We start from the raw sequence: 26,104 nt of genomic DNA on the forward strand, positions 1-26,104 counted from the left end.
GGGGGGGGCTTAGTCATGGTGGATGAGGTTTTGTTTTTAAAGTGCTAGTTTAATTATCTTATCGTCTAGAAAAATACAAAATGAACTCTCTTCAAAACCTTTTCTCTTTGACACAGTGTAATGAAAAGTAAGTAGACTTGAAAGTCAGGCAAGACTGCTGCTTGAATGTTTCCTCTGCCATGAGATTCAACATCTCAGACACTCTAAGTTTATTATTTCTAAAATAAGGAAAACTATTAACCTTGCAGAGTTGATGAGAGCATTTGAGGTGATAAGGTGTCCATCATGAACAATCTGTGGGCAGCAATTGGTTAATTATGGTTACTATTACTTATGTATTACTACCACTGTTATCTTCTACACTGACCCATGAAGAAAATTGCTGGATGAGAGGTTTATGACATGCAAAGCCATAAGCCGTGGTACCTGGCAGAGGTGGAATGGGCTGTCCATGGCTGCTATCCTCCAGGAAGTGCCAAGGTACAGCACCCTTTTTGTAGGAGATGCTGGAACTGCTTTCCTTGGATACTCTCTCTTCCAGGCTTGCAGTTCCAAGTCAACTCTTTGATAAGAGAATAATTTGGGACTTAAAACCAAAGTCTCTTGGTTGCAAATATTCTTCGTACTGTATGAACATGGCAGTACAGCAGAGGCTGGTGTTTCTGCTACCATTCTGGAGCCAGTGCATTCTCCACACTGTGGTTACAGTGAGCTTTGAAAAAGTTAGCTCATGTTACTCCTTGCTTAAATTCATCCACACTTAGTATTAAATCCCAATTCTTCATTGTGGCCTAAAAACTCTTCTATGACCTGGAGACTACCTGTGTCTCTAATAGCATCTACCATGAGGCACCTTGTTCAACTTCCTCTGGTCACCTCCTTCCTTTCCTTTGGGCCTTGGCTTTTCTTGTTCTCTTATGTGAAATGATTTATCCTCTGTGCTTCAAATGGCTGATTCTTCTTTAACTGCCTGTCTCAGCTCAAATGTTACTCATTTCCAAGAGACCTGCCATGACCTTGTAGTCAAAGGAGTTTCTTCCCCCACTGACTATTTCTTATGTATTGTATTGCCACTTATTTTTGCTGTGTAGCTCTTCTGAGAATAGGAAGCTATGATTTATTTACTACCTTTCTTATGTCCTGTGGAATAATGCATTTGAGGGCAAGAACTACAGCATTCCCAGCCTAGTACATATAAGGTACTCAACAAAATAATTGTTAATTATTTCCATGTTCCTGGAATGTGGATGTGTGAGAGGAGAATGGCAAAACATGAGAATAGAGAGGCAAGAGCTAGGTCATAGCAGGTTTTATTCTATATATCAAGGTCAAGATTTATTTCTCTCTTTTTTTTCTTTTCTTAGAAGGACTGGAAGTTGAAGGACTTTGAATAGATAGATAGCATAGTCAGATTTGTATAATATCTCAGAAATATGACTTATGCATTGATGGGACAATAGTATGGTAGATAAAGCAGAAGTAATGAAACCAGACACTTAAAAATGCAGACTTGATAGGATTTGTGATTTCTTTGAATAAGGAGAGAATAGGGTGTTGGAAAATAATTTTTGATCATGAATTGTTGATTACTTAAAGAGTTCTATTTATTCCCATAATTGATTTAAAAATTAAGCTTTAATGACTGATCATATCTTTTAAAAGGTAGTCATATTTCTTTACTTATCCAGATATAAGCTTTTCATTTTCACTGAATGTCAATTTAGGAATGATTTTAAGAATATATGGGAACTCATATTTATATTTTAAATCGATCCAATATCATAATACCTTTTCAAACAACCCCACAAACTCAGCTTGAGCCATAGTTCATTTTCACACCTTTGTATTGATTTAATACTCTATTATTTCCCTTCAAAGAAAAACTATTTCAATAATTTATTACTGAGGCCAATAGTACTCCAGCATTCTCTACATATAGTGGAGTCTACTCTGACAGAAATGTTTTACAAATTTTCTGATGCATATTGCTTACATTTTAACTCTTTACCTTATTATCTCATTTGAAAAATTATGAGAAAACACACAAGCAAAATAATCAAACACATAAAACAAAAAGAAAATGAACTCATGAGAGGAAGTTCCATGTTGAAATTGCTGTACAATCCCACTTGCCTTGTCCCTCTCTCAGTCTTGCAGGACTCATTTTAGAGGTGATCGTGTGATGGCTTTACCAATGAGTCTAAGAGTCAGTGAAGTATAATTCTTAAACATCACAGAATTCTGTTACAGCAAAAAAGATCTGAGATCAAGTTTGGGGTCTCTGTTTAAGTTTATACAGCCATCAGTTACATGGGCACTCATTGTACAATTTGGGCCTGAACAAGGACTAGTCTTATTTGAATTCATTGAACTTATTATTGTGAATTCTTTGAATTCCTATCCTTTATGTTACATGTTGCCCCTTTCTTTGTTTTCATTATTTTCCTGACTCAAAAATGTTTCTTTTTTGGTAAGTAGAAAACATAATATTTTCTTAAAAGCTCATGCCACCAAAAAATTACCCAGTGCATTCACATTTTGTGACTGAGTGCAGTGCTCGGTTTTACCTTTATAGATCAGATCTACCCAAGAGATAGTGACGTTACTAACTCCTGCCACGTTTCCCAATAATCCTTCAGGAGTTGTCCAATCTCCTCTCCATCATCTCTGCCACAAGGGGCAAGTTTATAAGTGCTGAGAACCTGTGGAGTAATGACTTTCAAGTTAGGGCCATAGCTAAATTCAATAACTACAGTAGTAACCTTGCTTTTTAATGATTTACTTTCCCCTCATTTTAAATTTTATTTAAAACACATGTTAATGAAGAAAGTATTTTTTCTTTGTATTTTAAAATATTTCTTATCTAATAATAAAGATGATATGTATCTTTATATTGACATATTTGGAAAAATACTAAGTAAAAAAAAGAAATTACTCCATGTCTCTCTGGCTTAACATCTCACTTTTACAGGCAAACTGAACTTCTTATCACATCTTGGGACATAACCTTCCACCTCACCGACCTACTCTGTTCCAGTTTTTACCATTTTCTAGGACTTTGTGCTTCTTGTTCCTTCTGCCTTAAATGTTCTTTTCCTAGAACTGCATAAACGTGGTTAATTCATCTCCTATTAGAAAAAACACTCCAAGAAAGCCAAAGCCTTATTTATCTTATTCTGGGCTATGTCCTTGATTCCTCTCTTGTAGTAGGTATTTGATTAATATTGGTTGAACAAATGAATCTCAAAATTTGAAGATAACATTTTAGTATTTATACAATACCTTTTCCTATAGATACACATTAATAAGAACAACAATAACAATCTGATAACTTTACCATACACATTTTTCTGGTCACTTGATTTCTCATAATTTATTATCCAGTATTACAATAATTTTCTACAGGGTAGACTATATTACCAGGTTTTACCTGAAATATAGAATTGCTATAAGATTTTGTTGATGTTTCTCCCTTCATTGCTCTACAGGTTCTCAGCTTTTATGAGTATGCACTGGAAACATTGTCTATTGGCTTGTGTTGAAATCGTAGCTCCTTTTGACATATTCTTTCATGTGCCCCCCATTCTCCTATTCAGGTTGGATATTCAGTGCTCCAGAACCATGGTCTCAAAATGTCTATATATGTGCAGATATATTGTCCCTCATTTTACCATGTAAATTAAGGGATGACTGTAGTCTGGTTAGATGCATTGTTGTTGACTGCCATTTATAAAACAAAATATAAAACAAAACACTTTGGACGCCTGAATTCAAGTTATTGACCAAGAGACCTAGGTTCTTAGTTTAGCACTTGCTATTTAACTAAATAGAAACAAATTGTCTGGCCCACCATTTTCCATCTGCAAAATAAAGAAGCTAGATAAATTGTATATGAGGAACTGTACGCCCATTAGTTTGGTTACTATCAAATAAACCAGGAAGGATAGAACAAGTAGTGGCAAGCATGTAAAGAAGTTTTGGAATCTTTTTGCATGAGTAATGGAAATGTAAAATGGTATAGCCACTGTGAAAAACAATATGGGGGGTCCTCAAAACATTAAAGCTAGAATTATCATATAATCTAACAATACCACTTTGGAGTATATATTCAAAAGAATTGAAAACAGGATCTCAAAAATAAATGTGTACAGCCACATTCATAGCAACATTATTCAAAATAGCCTAAAGAAAAAAAGCAACCCAAGTGTCCACATAGATGACTAGATAATCCAATCAGTCTCTTAAAGGAGGGCGTTCTGACACATGCTGTGGTGTAGATGAACCTTAAGGGCATTATGCTAAGTAAAATAAGCCAGTAGCAAGAAGGAAAACACCATTTGATCACAGTTATATGAGGTACCTAGAGTGGTCAAATTCATGGAGACAGAGAGTAAAATGGTGGTTAACAGGTACTGGAGGTAGGAAAGGATGGAGCATTATTGTTTAACGGGTTCAGAGTTTTAGTTTCACAAGATGAAAAGAATTCTGGAGATAAGTGGTAATGGTGGCGGCACAATTATGCAATGTACTTAATGCGCTGAACTGTATACTTAAAACATTTAAGATGGTAAATTTTATGTAACATAAGTTTTACATAATTAAAAGTAATTTTAAAAGTTGTATCTCAGGATTCTTCTTGTTAGAATGTTTTATAATCCTAGAACCTCTCATAGAGACTATGCAAAGAGCTCAGAGAGATCATCTCTTTCTTAAAGGAAACAGCTTTGTGTGGCAGGGCTGGGCACATGGTCCTCCACTTCAGTCATCTGTGTCTCTCAGTTCCGGGAGTTCTGTCCCAGAAGACAAAAGAGATTTCTTCCAATTCTCTCCACCTGAATTACATGTTTTTGTGAAAATAAATAAGGTGTTGTAAATTATGTTTCCTTAGACTTTTGAATTCGAGTTTTAGCTCCTTTCCCACTTTGACTAACACGTTTCCTAGCCCTCACCTTCACCACCCACCCAGCAGGATCATGGCTATTTTTATAGGCATTTTATCCTTGCATCTCAAAGAATCAGTCTCTCTTCTGCTTTCTGCTCTTCTTGCACATGCAGTTCCCCTGAGCTGTGTTCAGCTGTCAGCCTCAGCGATGAGCAGCACCGATTCCCTGAGTTACTAGGGAGCATTTGGAGCGTCTCTGCAGCACTGATACTGACAGTTGAACACACAGGAACAGCTGGCTCAGTGGGGAAAGAAAGGGGAGGGAGTGAGAGCTATTCATTGCAGTGTATTTATAACTTGGCCCCGAAAGCAGGAATGGCGGTATTCAAATAGGAGAGGGTGAAAAGACATTTTATCCTAATTAAAAAGGTAATTAAGTAACACACTGAAGAATTTAAATCAGTGCTCTTGGTTTTTATGACAGTTCTGATGGTACTATAAGTACCCAGAAACCTTTCTGGAACAACAAATGCTGCCTCTTAAGCTCTGTTGCTTCCTAAGTGGCCAACTATGGATAAAAATTACAGTAAGAATCCTAGGCAAGACTTTCTCAAATAAGTAAGGGTCCCCCTCAAAGGAAAACAGTGTATGCAGGCATGAACTCTCCAGCTAGTCAAGATTAAAACTCTATTCATATTGCCACTACTAACACTCCGTGCCTCGCCTTGGCCCTGGTCAAAGACGGCCCCCTCAATCTGAGCTTTACCTGAAAGAACTTCTAGACTTGCCATAGCCTACTTTTTATGCTATCTGTTCTAACTGATGACCTTTCCTGTTATGCTCCTCAATGGGTTTTTGTTTCCATGTATATTCAGATTAAATGCAGTTTTACTATTATGTATGTATTTGTTTATTTTAGCATTTAATGTTATATCTATCTTCCTGACTATTGATGTCAATATCAACTCCAAGTGCACAAGAATGCTCAACCAAAAGCCGGCGAGACTTTGAAAAGTTCATAATTCTCTTAGAACTTGGCTCAGAGACTTGAAACAATAATATATTTTTATCTTGCAAATGAAGTTATTTTAATTAGGTGTACTTGTAAGCTTCTGATGTTAAAAAATACCATAAGTGCATTATTTTTTATTTGCTACATTTTTAACTCAATTCTGGGTATCAGTTATGTTAACAGCATTGAAATAGTTGTTTTCTTTAGATTACTTCTATAATGAATGCATAATTATCTTCAAAATTATCTGAGGTAATTGTACTACATATGCAATAGTCATATATTATATGCATATATACATTTCTGTAAATAAAAATATGAAACACAAATGTATATATGCATGTATACATATATATACTGTCAGGTTCATCATAGTTATATATAGCAAATATTTTATCTTATGCTATTTAACAAAAATATGCTAGAAACCTTAATAGGCCAAGATGATATGACAATAATATCTTAGTATGACTTACATAAACACAACCCAATCAAAATTTTTAGAAGATAGTTATTCTAATCAAATGATAGTCTTCATTAACTGGCATTTTCTAAATGCTCAGACAACCCAGAAAAAGTTGAGACAATGCTTACACATTGCATTTTTTTCATATAAGAAATGCATTATGACATAGCACACAAGGGCTTTGGGGTACAGTGAACACAATTTGTAAATTCATAAAGACAATTGTAATAACAACAGCCCCAGTCTCACCTAAGAGGTCTTATAAAAAATGCATTTGGTCTATTATTCATGGTAGTTATGTCTATGCATTGCCATAAACATTAAATTAGTGAATATAAAACTATTGCTTTTAAGGGAAATAAAGGGTTAGGTTCCTATGAGCCTCTGCTCACAGTATTTTCATCAACTGACCAACACATTACCTTGTTTTATCTGTGTTTCTGATTAAAGTCACCTTATTTAATATGCATTATTGATTCATTACCAGTAAAGTTTGTGTCAACAACAATAACTCATTCCTGAATGAAGCTTATTTAACATATGTATTTTCTTCATAAGGCCCACCACAAACTTCTTGGAGTAAGGAATACTAGAGCACTAATCAATGCAGCACTAGTCAGAGAAATCAGTGAAATCACCGACGTAAGCCACAAAGTGTGAAAACCTGACACTAAACAGACCTTGGCGAGGATGCTCATTTACATTGTGAGAGCTGAAACACAGTGATGGCTTTTTCGACTTCAGCTGTAAACATGGACACTGGGCAAATTAAAATTCTTGTTGCTCTACACATGAGTGCAAATGACTGTGAAAGTCCTATAAAGAATTTTTGGGGGTTACAAATAAATTTTAGCAAGTACATGAATGGGCAAATAGGGAATCCATGAAAAATGAGAATCAACTGTACCTCCTTTTCAAGTTTTGGAAAAATATGAAATTACCATAGGAGCATTATTTTTGTTAATTCACTAAACTATTATATCTACACATTTAAAAATCATTCTGATTTTATTAAAAATGCCAAATTTAAAAATAAGAGCAGTAAATAATATGAATATTTGACAGATGAAGATTATTGATCATAATGAGACTCAATAATGTGATAGTAGTTTCATGAAATAATTTTGAGTTATGTAAATGGATTCTTATTTTTATAGTCTGGACCGAATGTCTACATGGCCTCCGTGGACATACTAGGAATGTAGAGATTTCAGGTGATTCAAGAGGCTGAATCTCAATATACCCTTAAAATGAGCAACCTTGTACAAGTTTACATGTTTAATAGAGAACTTTTTATGATTTTAAAGAGAAATTTGTAATGCCTTTGTCAAGTTCTTATAAGTCAACATGAAAATTTTTACAATGATAAATTATGGGTAGTTACAATGTTAAAAATGTTTTTCTTTATTTTTATTTTTACTTTTAGAGAGAAAGGAGGGGAAAGAGAAAGAGAGGGAGCAAAATATCGATGTGTGATTGCCTCTTGTACACCCCTACTGGAGACCTGGCCTGCAACCCAGGCATGTGCCCTGACTGGGAATCAAACCAGCAACCCTTTGGTTTGTAACCTGGCACTCAATCCACTGAGCCACACCAGCCAGGGCTTTTAAAAATATTTTTCAATGATTGGGCTTCATTTAGAATCCTTTGATTCCCAAGTAAAGACTGTAAAATATGTATAAGTGTCCTTTATGCACCAAAATATTTTAATCTATAATTTATGTGGTCATTGGTAAAACATATGTATGTCCAAAGACATTTATTTCTATGGGCCATCATATATGGGCCATGGCTGAACATGGCCCATGGCTCCTGCTTCACAGACCACTATTTTAGGACAAATGTCTTTTTAGAGAAAAATAGCATTTATATTTTTCTTGTCTTTTTCTCAGCAATACAGCTGGCCCACCTGATAGGTAGGTTCCATACCCATGGACTCAACCAACCATGGATCAAAAATATATTTGCTTCTTTTTATACTTCTGTAACTAAGTTAATCCTTTCTCCCTTTTCTACATATTAAATGGTGTAAGCCGATGGTGGTTCATCTGTACTGAACATATGCATATTTTTTAATCTTGTCATTATTTCATTAACAATACAGTGTAGCAACTATTTATAAAGCATTTATATTGCATTAGGTATTACAAATTATGTAGAGATGATTTAAAATATATGGGAGGATGCACATAGGTTATATGCAAATGCTGAATCATTTTATATAAAGGACTTGAGCATTCTCAGATTTGGGGAACACTAGGGGGTCCTGGAACCAATCCCCTGAAGATACTAGGCAATGATTATATCTGTGCCCTGGAACATGCTCCATATTCTTTTCAAAACTGAGGGACTAGATAGAGAGTTGTTTCTTAGTTTTTCATTTCAACCTTGTTTTTTATTTTCTCTGAATATAATAAAAAGATAACACTGACATTTTCCAAAGAAAAACAAAGAGAACTTGCACGCAGCATTTTTTCTCCTGTCCCCCAATTTCGACAACAACAAAGATGTTGATGGCAATGATAACAAAAGAAGGCATTAAACCCCCTAAATTCTGAAATACAAATATTGGCAGTTTTCAGTGTTTTTTTCTTTTTCCTCTGCATCTCAAGCTTAATGAGGGTGAACAGTAGTGAGTTCATGAGCTTCTCCAAGTGAGCCTAAAGGGCCGAGTTTCTCCCTGATGAGCCGTTCTCCGAAGCTCTGGTGTTTACCAAATGTGTCAGATGGATAATGTTCATTAATGAACCTGAATATCTTGAAGCAGAACTATTCCTCCAAATATTATGATGCTTTAATGACACTTGTAATAAGACCGCCAAGGACTACCAGCCGCTAACAAACACATTTCCAAATGTAACATTAGTAAATGTTTGAATGCAGCAAAACCTTACAATTGGTATATGAAAGTCTGCTTACTTTGCCTCCTGGGGACCTCAGAAATGAATAAGTGATGAGCAAGACTGGCCTGCATGCAGCATTGAAGAAATGGGGCAGCAATGGCATTTCTGGCAATTTGCATATGTAGAAAAGGGAGAGAAAAAATAAACTTAGTTTTGGAAGTATAAAAAGCAGCAGAGACAATAAAAAAGGATAAAAAATTGCATCAAATTATATTCTTTTATGAGAAAGAAAATGAATTCCTGTCTAAGCCTCCTAAGAATCATCATGAAAATGTTATTGAAGTGTCATTGTCCAGTGCAGTTTCCATTGACCTCCTTACACCAAAGCATTGCCCTGGGACTGCCTGTCTGCTTGTGACATTGCTTTCTTCTTTCCAACCAGCTCCACAGTTTTGTTAGGTGCTGAGTCTTCGAGTCAGTCCTTTCCTAACTTCATGGACAGAAAGAAAGTGCATTCAACTTTTCAATGCATCTCTGTGGAATTCCATTGGCAGCTTTCATATTCTTGAGCCTGTGTTTTCAGACATCAGTTGAATATGGTATTTTCTTTTATTATTAAGTAACTGACATGATATTACATGGAATCCATGCCCGTCCTTTTTATTCTACAGGAATTTTTATAGTCAAAATACTAAAATATAATAAATCTGATTCATGCTTCCCCATAGAAAGAGTAGTGAAATGTTTTCTGAAGAATAGGAAGCACACAACTATTAATAAGGTATAAGATGCATTTCATAGTCTTCTTACTATTTTATTTATCCTTCATAAAATAAAATTTGTTGTAACTACCATTCATTCATTCAATAAATATTTAGAAAGTGCTTATTCAACATTTAGTGATGGGTGATATATAAATATTTATAGTTAGTATTTATTATAGACTACAAAAAACATAAAATAACTATTGTGTACTCTAAAATTTAACTTTTTTAGAAAATCAAGTTACTAGGCTTTCACATATAATTTTACATGGAATGTTTTCTAAAATGAGACAAAATGTGTCTCTTCTAAATGAAATACTTTCATGTATTCTTTCTTTGTTCTTTCCCTCCCTCTATCTCTTTCTTTTTTCTTTCTCTGTAACAATATTCTCTTACATGCAGATACCAGAAAATAATTATTAAAATTTTTCTCTGTTCTCCTCATGTTGTATGGGTTTGAGTTTTAATTTTTACTCCTATTTATATCTAGGTAGCTCCTGATTGAGACCTACTCCTCCAACAATGAATACTTACAGAACACGATAGACCCGGACCGACCTGCACTTGTCACTCACTGTCCGACTCCCATCAAAGTGTGTGCTGATCCAGGCAGCCCCTCTGAGTCTCCCACATGCTATCACTAAGGACTATCATTACATACCTGAAGTTTATGAAAACAAAGATTAACTATCTAAATAATTTATTATATTTCTCACTCATCTCTAATGTTCAAGACAGCTAAAATGAACTAATTAACTTTTTTAACTTTACTAAATAAAAATAAGCTTATATTATGCCCATAATCATTTGGCAGTATTTACATTCAATAAAAATTTTTATACTTAGCAAGGGATAATATCTAAGGTTATGTTTTACAAGTAGATTTGCAAATAGATTTAAAGACAAAATTGTTTATGGCTTTACATTTTGTCCTTCCTTGTTATCCCTGCTTCTAAACATAATACATCTAAATGTAATACCATCAAACTAATTAGATTCCATTTTTTTAGCTCTCAGAGAAATGAGTTAAGATATGATATTTAACATCTAACAAAATATTATTTCCAAAGTTATTTTAAATTAACAGACATATGTCTAATGTAATATGTCTCTAATTTTATTCATTTTATTATAACAATCCAATTTCAAATTCAGATATGCTTTTTATGGAGTATTAAGACATGGGTCCTAAAATCCATTATCAAAGATTGTAACTTCTATTCATAAATTTTATTTTCAGTAATGTGGCAAGACATTGACATTGACATACTTTCATGTCTCACAACAATATTTCCTGGGGCATATTCCTTTTTGACTCTTCAGTCTTTCCATCACCATTAGAACCTTCCTTGTTTATCCTGATGCTTCTTAACACCCTGCACTCCCAAGTTCTCAGTGTCATCTCTTCCCGTGATCATTATCTTGGCTCGGCTACCAACTGGCAATACCCTATCTCACAACTACATCAATTAAAATGACATATTTTCCAATATCCTACCTTGAAATTACTCTTCCATAGACTTTCTTTTTTATATTCTCCTATTTACCACTGAACTTTTGGCTTAGAAGGCATTTGACATTTGGCTTAGAAGGCATTCAATTTTTTTTTCACCTTAATTTCATGTCCAATCCTCTTTGGTCTGAACCCCTCTCAGTCATATTAGTTTCTTATAAACAGTTAAGACCAACTCACTCTTACTCTTCTGCCATTCACAGCAGGGCAATCCAACAGTGTACATTCCCACTCTTTACTTCCTTTTGGTCCCCAGTATTCACTTCCCAAGAACATCTAATATAATATGTATTTACTTCATTTGTACTATTATAACAGCCTAATTTCAAATCCAGATCTACTCTTTATGGAGTTTCTCTTGTATTCCCACTTTTAAAGAACTCTTAGATTCCTACTTCAGAAATTCCTATTCAGAGGATGATAAAGGTTGATCCTAGAGTTTTCTAATTTGAAAATAAAAGCACCATCCAGCTCTTCACCAAAATTCATTTTCTGCTCTTTTCAGGCAAGGATCTAATTCCTACTTTCTTTTACATTTGGGTACACCCTTGCTATTGTGTTCTAACAAATGGAATATGAGTGAAAGCAATATGTGCTACTTCTGTCCCAAGTTTTTTAAGTGTCAGGTGAAGGGGGAAGAATATGCTACCCCAAAATATGCCACTTTGGCATGAGGAGCTAAAGAAAATCAAGATGTCACAGGCTAAGGAAAGGTTTTTACCTTCTCCTTAATGGACTAAAAATTTTAGAAAGGAGGCCTGCTTGTCCCTGGAATAGAGCTATTACCAGAAGAACTTCTTCGTGTGCAAGACCTATCTGCATGGCAGGGAAAACGTTTGTTTGTCAAACATTTGCTCTGCTCACTTTCCTGTGAATTGTCTACCTCTCCTTTGAAGCCCTGGCCCCTAGCCTTTCCCTTCACTCAGGGCAGTACAGACACCTTAATTGCCTGACTGCCTTCAAGTCTCATATTTTTATGGGGCTCTCATATATATGAAGTTAAATTTGTTTTTCTCCCATTAATTTATTTTATAATACTTTAATTATTAGACTAGTCAAAAACCTAGGCAGATAAAGGCAAAATTATCTTATCTTCCTTACACAGGTATATCCACTGAAGACAGATGCAAATGACAATGAGACCTCAGGAATGGTGGGTCCACCAGACAGAAAGACACTGCATTGTTGAATTCCCACATGGAGGAAAGTCATTTGATTTGAACTTTCACATGCATGAGAAACTATCTACTGTTATGTTTGTACCATTATAACAATTTTCTGCCTATTTTCTGACTATTAGCAAGACCCTAAGTAATCTCATTTATTAATAACATATCAAAGAAAAGTGTCTCAAACATTTTTATATTTTTATTTTGTACTTTAGTCTTTTTGTGTACTTGTAAGTTTTTCTTCTACTACATTTTAAGTTTCTTGGTAAAAAATAGCTTCTTGGACTGGTTCTATTTCATTTATAATAAATGATGGTACATCTATCTGTAGTATTTGACTTAAAATATTACTATGTTCTATAAAAATTATATAAACTGGCACATAACCACCTTCATCTTAAACATTCCATAAAAATGGGTAATACATTATTTTGGCCTAAAGCGTTATCCATGAAAAGCATCAGATCCAAGAACTATGCACCTGGAAAGTGCTTTATTGTGTCATTTACTCTTTACCACCTATTCCAATTACCATGGTTTTAATAGTTACCTACCATTCTTAAAAATCATTAGGAAAAATCTGATACGTGCATTGTCTAGGTTTCTTACTGTCTATAGCACCAATCCAATTAGACATGATGAAAAACTCCCATTGGCTATTTGACTTTACGAAAATCCTGCAGCAAGACACCTGGGTTTTTGGCTCATATATAATCTTGCACTCTATGTTTTGGTAAATGAACTCACTTGGGCTATATATCATTAAGGATTTTGTTTATGAGGGATCCAGAAAGAAATAGCCAACATAAAGCAGCCGTGGCAGATAATGAAACAAGTCATGGAGCGTATGACAACAAACGTTTGAAACCAGCTTATGAATGATCTGCTGTCTGTGAACCGTCTCATCTAATATTTGTAAGCACATAACTGGCAAAGCATTCTGTATTTTCAGAACCTTTATTGATTTATGTAGCCATAACAAATAGGACCCATGGCAGACATTTTGCTAAAATGGTGTCGATATCATAAGGGAATAAAAAGTATCTCTTGTTTGGTCTGATTTGGGGCACAATCCCCTTAGTGTGTGAAGCATTAAGGGGAGGCTTGTCTTTAAAACAAGCCTCTTATTGACCACACTGGAAATATGAGGAAGACTACTTCTGGTAACAAAATCATTCTGGAAAAATTTGAGATTTAACAGCCCATTAACCTGCTATTAAAGAGCACTGATGGGAATTTCTTAGAGAAATGAAGTTGCATTGTGTAAGAAGTTAGCAATGACACCACAAGAGGGACTTGGTGATGGGAGGGGGAGAGAAGGTAAGATTCTTATCAAAAGCCTTTCTATTAAAGAAATGAAATTGGAGCTACACGAAGCTGAAGGCACAGATTATGGGTAATGGTGCAGAACCAAGTTACATCAGCATTGAGTTTTAGGCAGTTCCCATTTCATTTTACCTGTATTCGCAGAAAGTTGAGCCCGTGTCAACTTCCACTTAGAATGCAGTTGATCACAGTGCTAAGGAAAGTCAAATTGACAGTTAAGAGGAAGCAAAAGGTTCAGGGTCATGTCTCAGCTGGGTTTTAATTTATTCTCATTAGACACACTAATACAGCAGAACATACAGTGGTGGTACTTTCCTTCCTTTCTTTTTTTTTTTTTAAGACCACGGATCATGAATATTAATGCAGTTCTGTTCAGGTTGCCACAGAGTTTAGAGAGTTTACGGGTGGAGGTGGGCTGCCACATTATCATGTTATTGGATTTGTTTAAAAAAGGTTCTTGACACCATTCTCCAAATGCAGCCGGGTGAGCAGCCCTGCTCTCTTTGTGTTACATAATGTTCCATCTGTGCTCACGGAGTGTGGCTTGATGAGGATGCCATCAGGTGATGTTTGTGACTTAATGGTATTCTTTCAGAGCTGGAGCAATAAACATTAAGGGGCTTTAATTGTATTCTTTGCAATGGGAGCAATAAACATTAGGGGCCCTATTGTGCCCTTTCCCAAAACGTCCCCCAAGCCCAATTTGGGGAGTGTCTTGATAGCCAGTTCTAATTTCAAATCCTCCCTCCCATTCCCTGTGTTTTGAAATTGGGGACTGGGCAAAAACAAAGAAATTAAATTAATAGGCATGATCTCCACATACAGTTTCTAGAGAGATGGAGCAGTTTCTATTTACCTGACCCATCAGAGAGAGCCCTAACAGAGCAAAATAGGATGAGTCCTGAGATCTGATTTGTTTTTCTATGGTGCCAACTTTTAATAATCTGCAGGTACCAGCCACAGAGCTTCAGGGGTAAATTATTATGTGGTACATAGAAAAGATCCATGGGGCAAAGGATTAAATTGCCTTAAAGATTAAGGAGATTGTGGGAATTTAAAATGAATCAAGCATGAAATGATAATTCATGATAATCCCTGACTCTGAGTTTCATCTACATATATTTGCTAATGGTTTTTTTAATCTCCTCTGATGACACTGAACACTGCAATAACACATTTCCCATGAAATTAGAGAAGTCCACTTTATCATTTGTAACATCAGATGGTCAATGTGCTAGCAAGGAAAAAAGACAGTTTTAAAATTATTATTTTTAGATCTGCACCTGACATATTCACATTAGTGACTCATTAGAGTCTAGTGGTTTTGCCGGACTCAATGGTATACTTGTTTTACTCACCTTATTCTTCTAGTTTTTGCTCTCCTCTTTTTGCCACAACCCTGTGTGACTCAGGTATAGTTAGATCAATGAACTGATGAGTGGTAGATACAGTTCCCACTGATAATCCCATCATTTCTTCTATTGTATATTTTATCATAATTCCTCATAGATAAGATATTTGGCTAAGGTAAACTGAGCATGGAAAATTCACAGAAGAGTCAGCATCAGGTCAGATGTTATGTACTGGGCAGAAGTTTGTGGTTTGGGGCTCTTGGTGAGCAAAATTAAATTGACATAAATGTGATCAGATGCTATATTCTGAAGAGTTTATATAATCTTAGTACTGGGCTAGTTTAAATACTACACTTTACTCCAGGATGGAAAGTTTAGCTTTCTTTTTATTTAAACAGAGTTAAAACGTTCTACCAAAATAGGGAATGTGCATGTGAGTTGATATGAGCAAAGGAAGCAGAAATAAATTCTTGTTGGTTGTTTTTTTTAACATTGTGATTTTACACACAAAGACATTTAACTTCAAAATGCTTTGACTTGGCCACAGCTGTAATTGTGTATAATATCCAATATCTTTTAATTGGAATTATTTTTTATATTTGGCTACATTTATTTGAGGATCCCTTCAGAAAACCCACCAGAAACTCAAATTCCAATTTGTTCTCTCAGCTTGACTAATGATAAAAATTATCAAATCGACTATTATGTGTTTATAAATCTCCTCTTTTATCCCAATGTGGTTCTTGGATTTTGTGCTGTTGAGTATCATTTCTCTGTGAAATGTAAATGCAAAAATAACAACAAATTCAGCATAAACAATAGCACAAAGTAAAAAGGAACAAAATGTCTTTAAAGGAAGCATCACAAAAGTGAAGTATAAAAAGAGAACAACATAAAATATTGATGATAAAAGATGTTTCTCACATACTTAGAAAAAACTGAGTCAGAAATAGTCCCCATTCTCTTATCACCTAACAGTTCCACTTGAAAAAGCATGGAGCTGCTGGCACAAAAGCAAATATACCTTAATTGGTCCCTCTTTCATCCACCTGCTAGAGTTTCTTTTTAGTCACATTGAATTTGTCTAACAACATTTGTTTACATTCCCTTGCTAGCACATTAGCATGATCTCATTTTATAAAATGAGAAATATGGCCAGTTTTAAGTGTTGAAGATACAGTGGCCAAGAAACTTAAGGTCAGCTTGTGGAACACAGCAGTAAACATACACTTCTCACTGTGAAGTATTACCCTTAGATCATAATGGGCTCCCAAACATCCTCAATTAATTAAATCATTCATCCAACACTTATTTATTAAACACCCGCTGTGTGCCAGGCAATTTGCTAGGAATTCAGGATGAAAAGTGCATAGGGCATAGCTCCAGCTGGATTTCCCTCCAGCCTTTGTCTGTGTTAGATCTTCATCAGCACCTCCCCTGACCACCCGGTGCACGGGTCTTGCCACCACAGCTCCTCGTCTTCTGGCTGAGCTCTGGATTTACATAAATATGGACAGGCGGCGACCTCCATGGACCATGAGCACCATGTTTCCCACAGCCTTTGAGGCTAAATATTGCACACTTCATGTCTCGCTGACCTTTATTGGGCTACTGCACTGTTTCCAATATCCCCTTTATTGTCAACGAGACATGATACCTGTTGCCGCCAGCAACCAGCCTGAGACTCTGGACCTCACAGGGCGTACTTGGATGGGACTGCAAGGCTTGAAGAAATAGAATTTTGCCTATTGTAACAGCAGAAGTAGCTTCCTTTGCTGTCACGAGATGGACTCACAAGTCCAGGACTGGGGTCTTTCGTTTAGGCTCCATATGCCCCTAGGCTGCCACTTCCCATGAGTTCAGACACAATGAAACTAAGCTCCACTACCCCTGGCCTCATTTTTTGGATCCTGCATCTCTTATCCCCAGCACTGCATGACACAGTACAGTTTATCTCCCAAGCACAACAAGGTAAGTGATATCTCCTCACTCATCTTGTATATTGACCCTAATGGTCCTTTCTTTAAAATGTGTGATACTTGGCATAGCTTATCTTTCACTATTACACTCATGAATTTCTGTTCTCTCTCCTATCCCTGGTTTACAATGCTCAACCACCTGGTTTCCCCCCCAAAATCATAACTCATGTTCTTTCTTATTTACATTATGACTGAGTACATAGACCTTAGTGCCAACCCAGAAGTTTCATCTGGTGATGCTATCTCATAACAGGGTCCACTCTGATGGGCTGCAAGACTGTCCTGTGAACTTACCTCTCTGATGATGAGGCTCTGCCTGCTCTCCCTTGCTACTGAGTGTGGCCTGGACAGGGGCATATCTGTGTGATCTTCCAAACTCCTTGTATTTCATTATCTCACCTTGACATCCTGGTGCTAGTCATGGACTCAAGTTTGCCAGGTTTCAAACACAGTCCAGAGATTTCTCTCTCTGATCTGATCATTGTGATTTTTAGGTCAGCTCTACCTCCATATGTGGTCTTAGTTGACCAGTCCACTAAGCCATTTTTTGATTGAGTGTGTGGATTTAATTCTTGTCCCAACTACTTCCCCTTTCCTACTTGCTTGATTGCCGACCATGTCAAATTCTGAGACAAACTTCTGAGCTGCAAGATGTTCGTGATCCTCTCCACTTAGAGTAGGATCTGTTAGGATGCTTTCATCAGCAAACAATAAACCTTGACTCAGATGGCTGAAATAAGGAACATTTATTATTTCATATAATATGAATCTGCATGTAAGGTAGCACCAGGATTGTTTAATTGGACAGTTCAGTGGTGTCACCAAGAAACTGCAGACTTTCTGTCTTTCTATTCTGCTCTCTTAGCATGTGGGCTTGTCCTTATGGTTTGTTCCTTTTATGATTACTAGTTAGCTGTTTCAGTTTCAGGTATCATAGTGACATCAAAGGCAGAAAGATAGGAATGTTAAATCCATTGCATATATTTTTATCCATGAGGAAAACCATTCCCAGCAGTCTCTCAGAAGGCGTCTGTTACTGAATCATTGGTTAGAATTACTTTCTATGCCCATGCTTAAAGCAGTTATTGATAAAAGGAATTATAAGTGATTGGCTTTGATCAATCATAATTTACTCAGTATGTCTGGGGAGGAAATGATCCTCCCCAAAGGCACATGGAGGTTCAATGAAGAAGGAAACCTCTGCTATCAAGAAGGAAGGGGAGTCAGGCTTGACAAGTAGGGGGCCAAGTAAGCCGCCCATGTATATGCTGTGAAGGATTAGAGAAAGCTCTGCCCAGTCGCTGTCTGCCTGCATAGGCACTGTCCACCTATACCAGGGCTGGCTCCTGTGGCTGTTGTTTGACATCACTCCATACTGTACCAGCACCTTTCCCCACCAGTCCTCCCTCAGAGCCTGTGAAGTGAAGCACAAACTATTTTCCTGGATGGAGCAGGAAGCTTCCTCCTTTCTTATAATACATGTATCATAGACACAGCAAAGGGATTGTTCCCTTCCTTCAAGTATTTCATTTCCATCCAGCGGACTTTTGACTGTGGCGAGGGTTGGCATCCCTCACCTCTGCGCTGGTCAAAGTTCAACTATATACCTGTGTAAATACAAGATACTTGTTTCTAAATTTGGTTTATAAAAATCTCTAACTGCAAAGTGAAATTGAAAAAAACAAAACTGGCAGAACAAATACCTGTAAATTCTCCATCTAGGTTCATTAATAGTTAACATTTTGGAAAATACATATGCATAATTGCACACATAAGCTGTGCACATGTGTGTTGCAGAATTATACTACTCCTATATATTTCAGAAGGCATTCCCTATGAGTAAGGACATTTTTCTACATAACCAAAATGCTATTATCATATTTAGAAAAAATTAACAATGATTCCCTAATGTCATCTACTATCCAAATCATATATGAATCTTCCATTTGGTCTACATATTTTTCCTGAGCTTGGATAGTTTACATATTGCATTTTATTACCATGTCTCTTAAGTTTTTTAAATTTTTCTCCCCAACTATCTTTTTATTTATTTTACATGATGTTGTCTTTTGAAGAATCTAAGCCAGTGGTTTTACAGAATGTCCCATGTTTGATCTTGGCCTGATTATTTCCTCATTGTGTTTGTTTCTTCATCTCCTATATATTTTGTAGACCAAAATTTAAATCTAAAGGCAAAATTAAGTTCAGATTAAAAATCATTGTGTATACATTATATTGCATTACTTTATGAGCTGCATAATTTCAGGTTGTGCTACTATTAGTTATACTAAGTTTAAACATTTGATTAAGGTATGATTTTCAAAATATCCTATTGTAAAAATTACTCATAGTGAAGGTCCATTGAATAATTTTGAGTGCCTATTTTTATTATTTACAGTACTGGTTTTTTAAAATATTAAATCTTGGCACTCCATAATGTATTACCCTAATTTTTTTTCATATTTATAGGAAAAGCATCTGAAATTTTACATGAATGTGCTATTTTTAAAGTGGGCTTAAATGTTATTTGTATTTTTATTCTCTGACATATTAGTGTAGTAATTTCATCTTTTAAATGACCTCTCTTGCATTGCTGAGATAAATTTTCTTGCTTTGGAGAAAACGTTAGTAGCTTTCACAGTTATTCATGGACTTGTGGTTACAATTTTTCTAACAAGCTGTCCTGGATGAAGTAAGTGGTCGGTGCACTCTCAGCAGTCTCAGTGTGACTGACCCTCATCCCAGCGGGAAGCTGCACTGAACAGTCACCACGCCAATTGCTCATGTGGCTGAAATATAAGTAGTACGGGGAAAAATTAAAAAGTGAGTCAGTATTTTAGTTGGGAAAATATATCTGACTAAGTACCTGAAGGAAATTAGTTTTAACCAAGGATAAAATAGAAGTCTAAGTTTCTGTGTAGGAAAGCTGAAGCTGAGAGACCTGTGGAAACCTTCCTGTGATGTTTCCCCATAACATAAGCAATGTGTACACTCCTATAAAAAGCTACTGAACAAATAAATAAATGCACGAACATTTCTACTTATAGTTATTCAATATTCAGTTTGAATATTAGGACTTTGTTTTTTAAAATATTACTATTTGAAGGGTCTTAACTTTTCTCTCTGGAAAATGTATGATGGGCATTATAACTTCAAAGCCAGTTTACTCAAAAATGCAAAATTATGATACTGATATCAAATATGCTCGATGTACCTGGGAGACTTGATTTTAGAATGAAAACATCTTTTTCAGAGACACCACTTCTTTTGACTTCCTGGTCACCATTGAACTTTTGCATTAATTTTTCATCAGTGACACTTGTCCTCTTCAACTGTGACAATTGTATGAATTGCAAGAAAATATGGGTGGGAAGTTTCTCTTCATACCTTTGTCTGTGTATAGCTTTTTAAAGGTGTATAGACTCTTGTATAAGACATGAGTCTATTTGTATATTTACTCCAGGTCAGTGGACTTGACTGGGGCTGAATCTTCTCCACCTCTGGAATGGAAGAAATATAGGTTAATTAACTTTGCCAACTACATTTGTTGTGCCCGTCTTATTTTCTCTTATGAACAATGAGAATTGTAAGAAAAAGACATTTTAGATTTGGCAATAAAGTTAAATAATCAAGCCTAAAATGGTATTTAAATGGTGCCTGAGGCAATTTGTAAACTCATTTAACAAACAGATGACTAGTTAGTTGAAAAAAGTGTCAGAGTAGCTTACTATTTACATTTTCTGTAGGATGGCTTACACAGAATACACTTTTAGTGTTGAAAGGCTTCCCTCTGCACTCCAACAGGGATATACCCCACACCACCTATGTCAACTTTACATTGAGGATGCTGAGGTTATTAGGCCTGACAGCAAGGAGACAAATGTCAATGAAGTTTCCAACTGGCCAAAAACTTAAAAGCACATGCAATGTGCTTTTTTTTAGACATGCAATGAAGCACATGCTTCATTCATGTCTAAGTTATTTGTAAATATCCTTAAAATCATCCCAGTTGGGCATGATTCACTTCCATAAATATTCTTATACAGATGAGAGATTAGTCTTGTGTCCAATGTCATTTTTCTTAGTAAGCTATGAACATAGCAGGGCAGAAACATCTAAGTTTTATAAAATGAATTTTTTAGTGCTCTCTACCAGTTCATACTTGCTGAGTGACAACTACCACATCAACATTTAGTGACTTAAAAATGATTTGTATGGATTTGCACTCCGAGCTCAACTCAGCTGGGTGGTTGTGTTAGTGTGCACCTCTATGCACTTGGGTGGCTGCCTTGATTTCTGGCTGACAGTTGGCAGGGATACCTTGGTCCTCTTCCAGGTGGCTTGCCATTATGCAGCAGGCAAGCTGAGATATGTACTCACAGAAGGGTAAGGTGCAACAGAATGCATGGCCTCTTGAACAAGTTCAGAACTTGCACATTATTTAACCAAAACAATGTGTAAGTCCAACTGGAATTCAAGAAGTGAAGAAATATGCTCTAGCTCTTGATGAGAGGAATTACAAAGAACAGTTTCATTCTGCAGCCTACCAGATACCTGTGGAGGTGGGAGAATTCTCTAAGTGAGTATTTATAAACTAAATACTTAATGTATATGGATGACCATCCTCTTGTCATTATTTTTATTTGTGGAAACAGATGTTTCAACATTAGAATTCCAAAAATAAAATATCTCTCACTTTCATAATAATCTTTGCTTTGCAAAATACCTCACTACATTATACAGTAAAATTCCCTTTAAAAAACCTCATAACTGACATTATTATAGTTAAAAATGTTACATGACTTAATGAAATAGTTGGACACCATTCCACCTGCTGTTTTTCTATGCCCATCAACATTTTAGCTACCCTTTAAGAAAATAGTCCCCTAACAATGTCCCTTACACATGACCCTGAAACATTTTCTTCTACCTTAGATAGAGAAAGTACCTTGAATAGAGTAGGAAAAAAAACATTAAAAGTCCATAGCTAACTCAAACCATTTGATAATTAAATTTTAATATTTACATATAAGATAAATTTAATTATTGTTAGCAATAACTAGTTTGCTTGGTATAGTAGAAAAAAAGGTAGGAGACAAATTTATGTAAAAGTTGATGATGTTTTATGTACAATTCTAACTCTGTGTTTTTCTAATTCAGAAATCATTGTGCACTTGCTTGTCTTTATTACTAAATACAAAAAAGCTGTGAGAATAGGGAGCAGGTGTATCTAACTCATTATAATATCCTTAATCAATTGCCTGATGTACAATAAGTGATCAATAAAGGCTTTCCAAAGGAAAAAATATTTAGAAGTTTTTAAAATATTAAACTACATAAATTACAACAGTATAAGTATCATGTATCTATTTTATTTTAAATGATCACATGTTTAAGAATATAACAGGTTTATTTTTTAATTTAATCTTCATTGTACTTTTTTGCATTAGCATTTAGTGCCCTTATTTCTTATGGGTCCATCTCTTGTGGAAAATACATATTTACTTTGTAGATTAAGTAACCCAAGGAAATCCATTAGGTTAACCTGGGCCAGGTTGTATGTCTCACATTTGAATCATTGTTTTATTTTATGATGTATATACATGTATTTCTATTTTAGGTAAATTATATTAAAATAGTTTTATTTTGAAAATTGAAGTATTTCAGGAATGTTAATATACTATTAAAAATGAAGCTACCCAATGGTGTTATAAAAATCAAGATGGGAAATCAAACACTTTAAAATATCATCACCATCACCATGATGATTGACAACTCATGGGGGAATATAAATAATCAACCAATAATTAACCATTGAAATTGATTTCTAGATATGCTCTTAAGAACATTCTGTGAAGGAAAAGAGTTTCTAAGTGCCTTTTATTGAAAAAGAGTTTCAGGATGAAAATGTCTGGAATACACTGAACACGGCAGTACTTTCAGGGGCTTCAATTCTCATTGAAGTGTCAGTTTCCACAGTTTAAGAGTGGTGCCTACATTTCTGGACCATGGTACTTGAAAATTAGATGGTAACATGTTCCACTAAAAACATTTTTGAAGATTAAAGCTATAGAAAAAAATTCAGAGTTAAAGAATACATTAGCTATCAGACTAAATTTACTCAATATGTCCTGAAAATCCATTGGTGACAAATATCGAATACAAGTACGCTTGGAATTGCTTTATAGAAATATATATTCTTTAATTTTTTAAAGGTCTTGCCTCATGTTCTTTATTAAAGATTTTATAAATATGTTTGTTAACACTGACTTGTAAACCATATAAAATGTTAGAAAATGTCATTAGTGTATGTTTCCACTGTGATTTAAACGGCAATTAAAGTGTTTGTTAAATTTGCTGAAATGAAATTCTTCCTTTAAAAGTGGTTCATATTATGCTAAGCACACAGACATGGTTCTAAGAGGCAAATATTACTCCTAAATATTCAGAAGTTACTGTTAGAAAAATATTTTAGAATATTGTACAAAGATGCAAATACAAACATTAGTACACTATTGTGAAATTTCAGATGTTTTTTATATCATCAGATGTGAAAAATGCTATAATCATAAGTGGATTTCAATTTTAGCAGCACGGCAGTTTAACAAGTATAAATTACATTTATATGTATTGTTACAAACCAGATCCCTCTTTTGATCTTAACTTTTCAGCAAAATGATTTTATTATAATGAAGAATTTATTATATTTTGTATTCTACTGATAGCAATGTGTGCATTTTAATATAATTTTATTTTATTCTTTTAACAGAATATAACTTAAATGTAAGAACCTAGGAAATGTATCTTAAAGTAAATGTAAGAAATCAAAATTATTTTTTCATTTGTTCAAGAGTAAATGTTTTCTTAAGTACAGATGGTCCTTGATTTACCATTGTGTGACTGAAGGACTTTTTGACTTTACAATGGTGCAAATTGATATGCATTTGGTAGAAACTATACTTTGAATTTTAATATTTTCCTGAGTTAGCAACTGTACATACTCTCTCATGATGCTGGGCAGCAGAGTGAACAGCAGCCCCTATTAAGGTGCCCTATCTCAATGGTAAACAACCGATACTCTATAGCGAATTATGTTACCAGCCTTTTATGAATATTGTGTTCTGAGCTCATTTAAGGTTAGCTAGGCTAAGCAATGATGTTCAGTAGGTTAGGTGCATTAAATGTATTTTTGGCTTAAAATAATTTTATTTTACAATGGGTTTAATGAAATGTAATCCCATTATAGGTCTGGGAGCATTTGTATTAAAATTTATCTATGCAAAATATAATTTATAAATGTTAAATAACAACTTACACATATTTCCCTGGCTGGTGTGGCTCAGTGGATTGAGGGCCAGTCTGCTAACAAAAGGGTCACTGGTTCACTTCTCAATCAGGGCACATTCCTGGGTTTCAGGCCAGGTCCCCAGTTGGGGGCACATGAGAGGCAACCACAATTTAATGTTTCCCTCTCTCTCTTTTTTCTTCCCTTCCCTGCTCCCTAAAAATAAATAAATAACAGCTTACACATATAAATGTAACATTTTAATGAATTTTTGTAAAATTAATTAAATTTTATGTTTTTATGCAAATAAAACCATTCACAGTTTTAACATGGCATTGTCAAAAACTGTTGTCATAGTTCATGCATGCAAAATTGACACCAACATAAATACAAATTCAAGAATAATAAGAGTTGTCTAACATTGCAAAAGGTTTTTCAGCTTCCAGTGTACATCATGACCTAAATTTTTAGTGTTCTGGATTGTGAATTGGAATGTGAACAGAAGCAAGTAAATGGATACTCAACACTACTGGGAAACCATCTTTGTCATGAAAGAATCTTCTGTATTTCTACTATCTGAGAGAAAGATTTGACTAGTTAATTAATTTGAATTTTTCTTACCTAAGCATATCTGCAGGTAAATTGCCTGTCCTCTCAATTGGAAGAAATAGAACAAATCTCTAAACTGGAAGAAATAGAACAAAAGAGGCAGAACAGTGTATCCTTGCAGCTCCAAAGATGTTAGGTGCACAAAAGGGTGTGCGGGGTCCCGAGGTGGGGTGCACGCCCATGTTGACTGCTCGCTTCTAGTGAGAGGGACATCTAGAGCCTTGGATACATTTATGTTCTGGGGTTGGTGATATGTGAGGCCCCTAAAGCACAAGAGGGCAAAGCGTTCCTTCCCTTGGGTCTGTAGTGGTACTGAATCAGCACACAATTTCATAACAATTCAAATGGCTTTCTAAGGCAATTGCAGAAGGATCATGGATTGAAACAGCATCATATGTATGAATATGGATATATATAATTATTTGCATGTACATGAACATATGTATTTGTACATTTGAAATCTATTTATACTTATGATTAAAATATATTTATCTTTAAAGAACTATTGTTTTAGACTAAGAAAATACTAGCTGGAAAATCAGAAGGCAGGCATTGAACACCTTCCTTAGGAACAAAGGATAAGATTAAGGAAGGAAATGAGTTGTAAGAGGAAAAAATGCTTCTCATTGAATTTGTAATGTTAATATAAAAGATGTGGTAACAGAGCATTTAACCCATATGTTAAAAGCAATACAATCAATTTTATTACATTTTTAAAAGATTTTATTTATTTATTTTTAGAGCAAGGGGAAGAGAGGGAGACAGAGAGGGAGAGAAACATTAACATATGGCTCCCACTGGGGACCTGGCAGGCAGCCCAGGCATGTGCCCTGATTGGGAGTTGAACCAGTGACCCTTTGGTGCATAGGCTGGCACTCAATCCAATGAGCCATACCAGCCAGGG

At 35.3% G+C, this 26,104-nt stretch overlaps 1 long non-coding RNA gene across 2 annotated transcripts in view; it reads left to right on the forward strand.

The window, feature by feature from the left end:
• Positions 1-26,104, forward strand: part of LOC123821291 — a 49,487-nt gene that overhangs the window by 19,592 nt on the left and 3,791 nt on the right. The window contains exon 3 of one of the 2 annotated variants that reach the window (XR_006786099.1): positions 12,586-12,815. The exons of the other annotated variant lie outside the window; for it this stretch is intronic. This is a non-coding gene — a long non-coding RNA (uncharacterized LOC123821291). Of the gene's footprint in view, positions 1-12,585; positions 12,816-26,104 lie in introns of those variants that run through there. 2 annotated transcript variants of the gene reach the window in all.

Source organism: Phyllostomus hastatus, unplaced genomic scaffold (genome assembly GCF_019186645.2).
Source record: "Phyllostomus hastatus isolate PE091 unplaced genomic scaffold, TTU_PhHast_1.1 phas_contig_40, whole genome shotgun sequence".
NCBI classification, from domain to species: domain Eukaryota; kingdom Metazoa; phylum Chordata; class Mammalia; order Chiroptera; family Phyllostomidae; genus Phyllostomus; species Phyllostomus hastatus.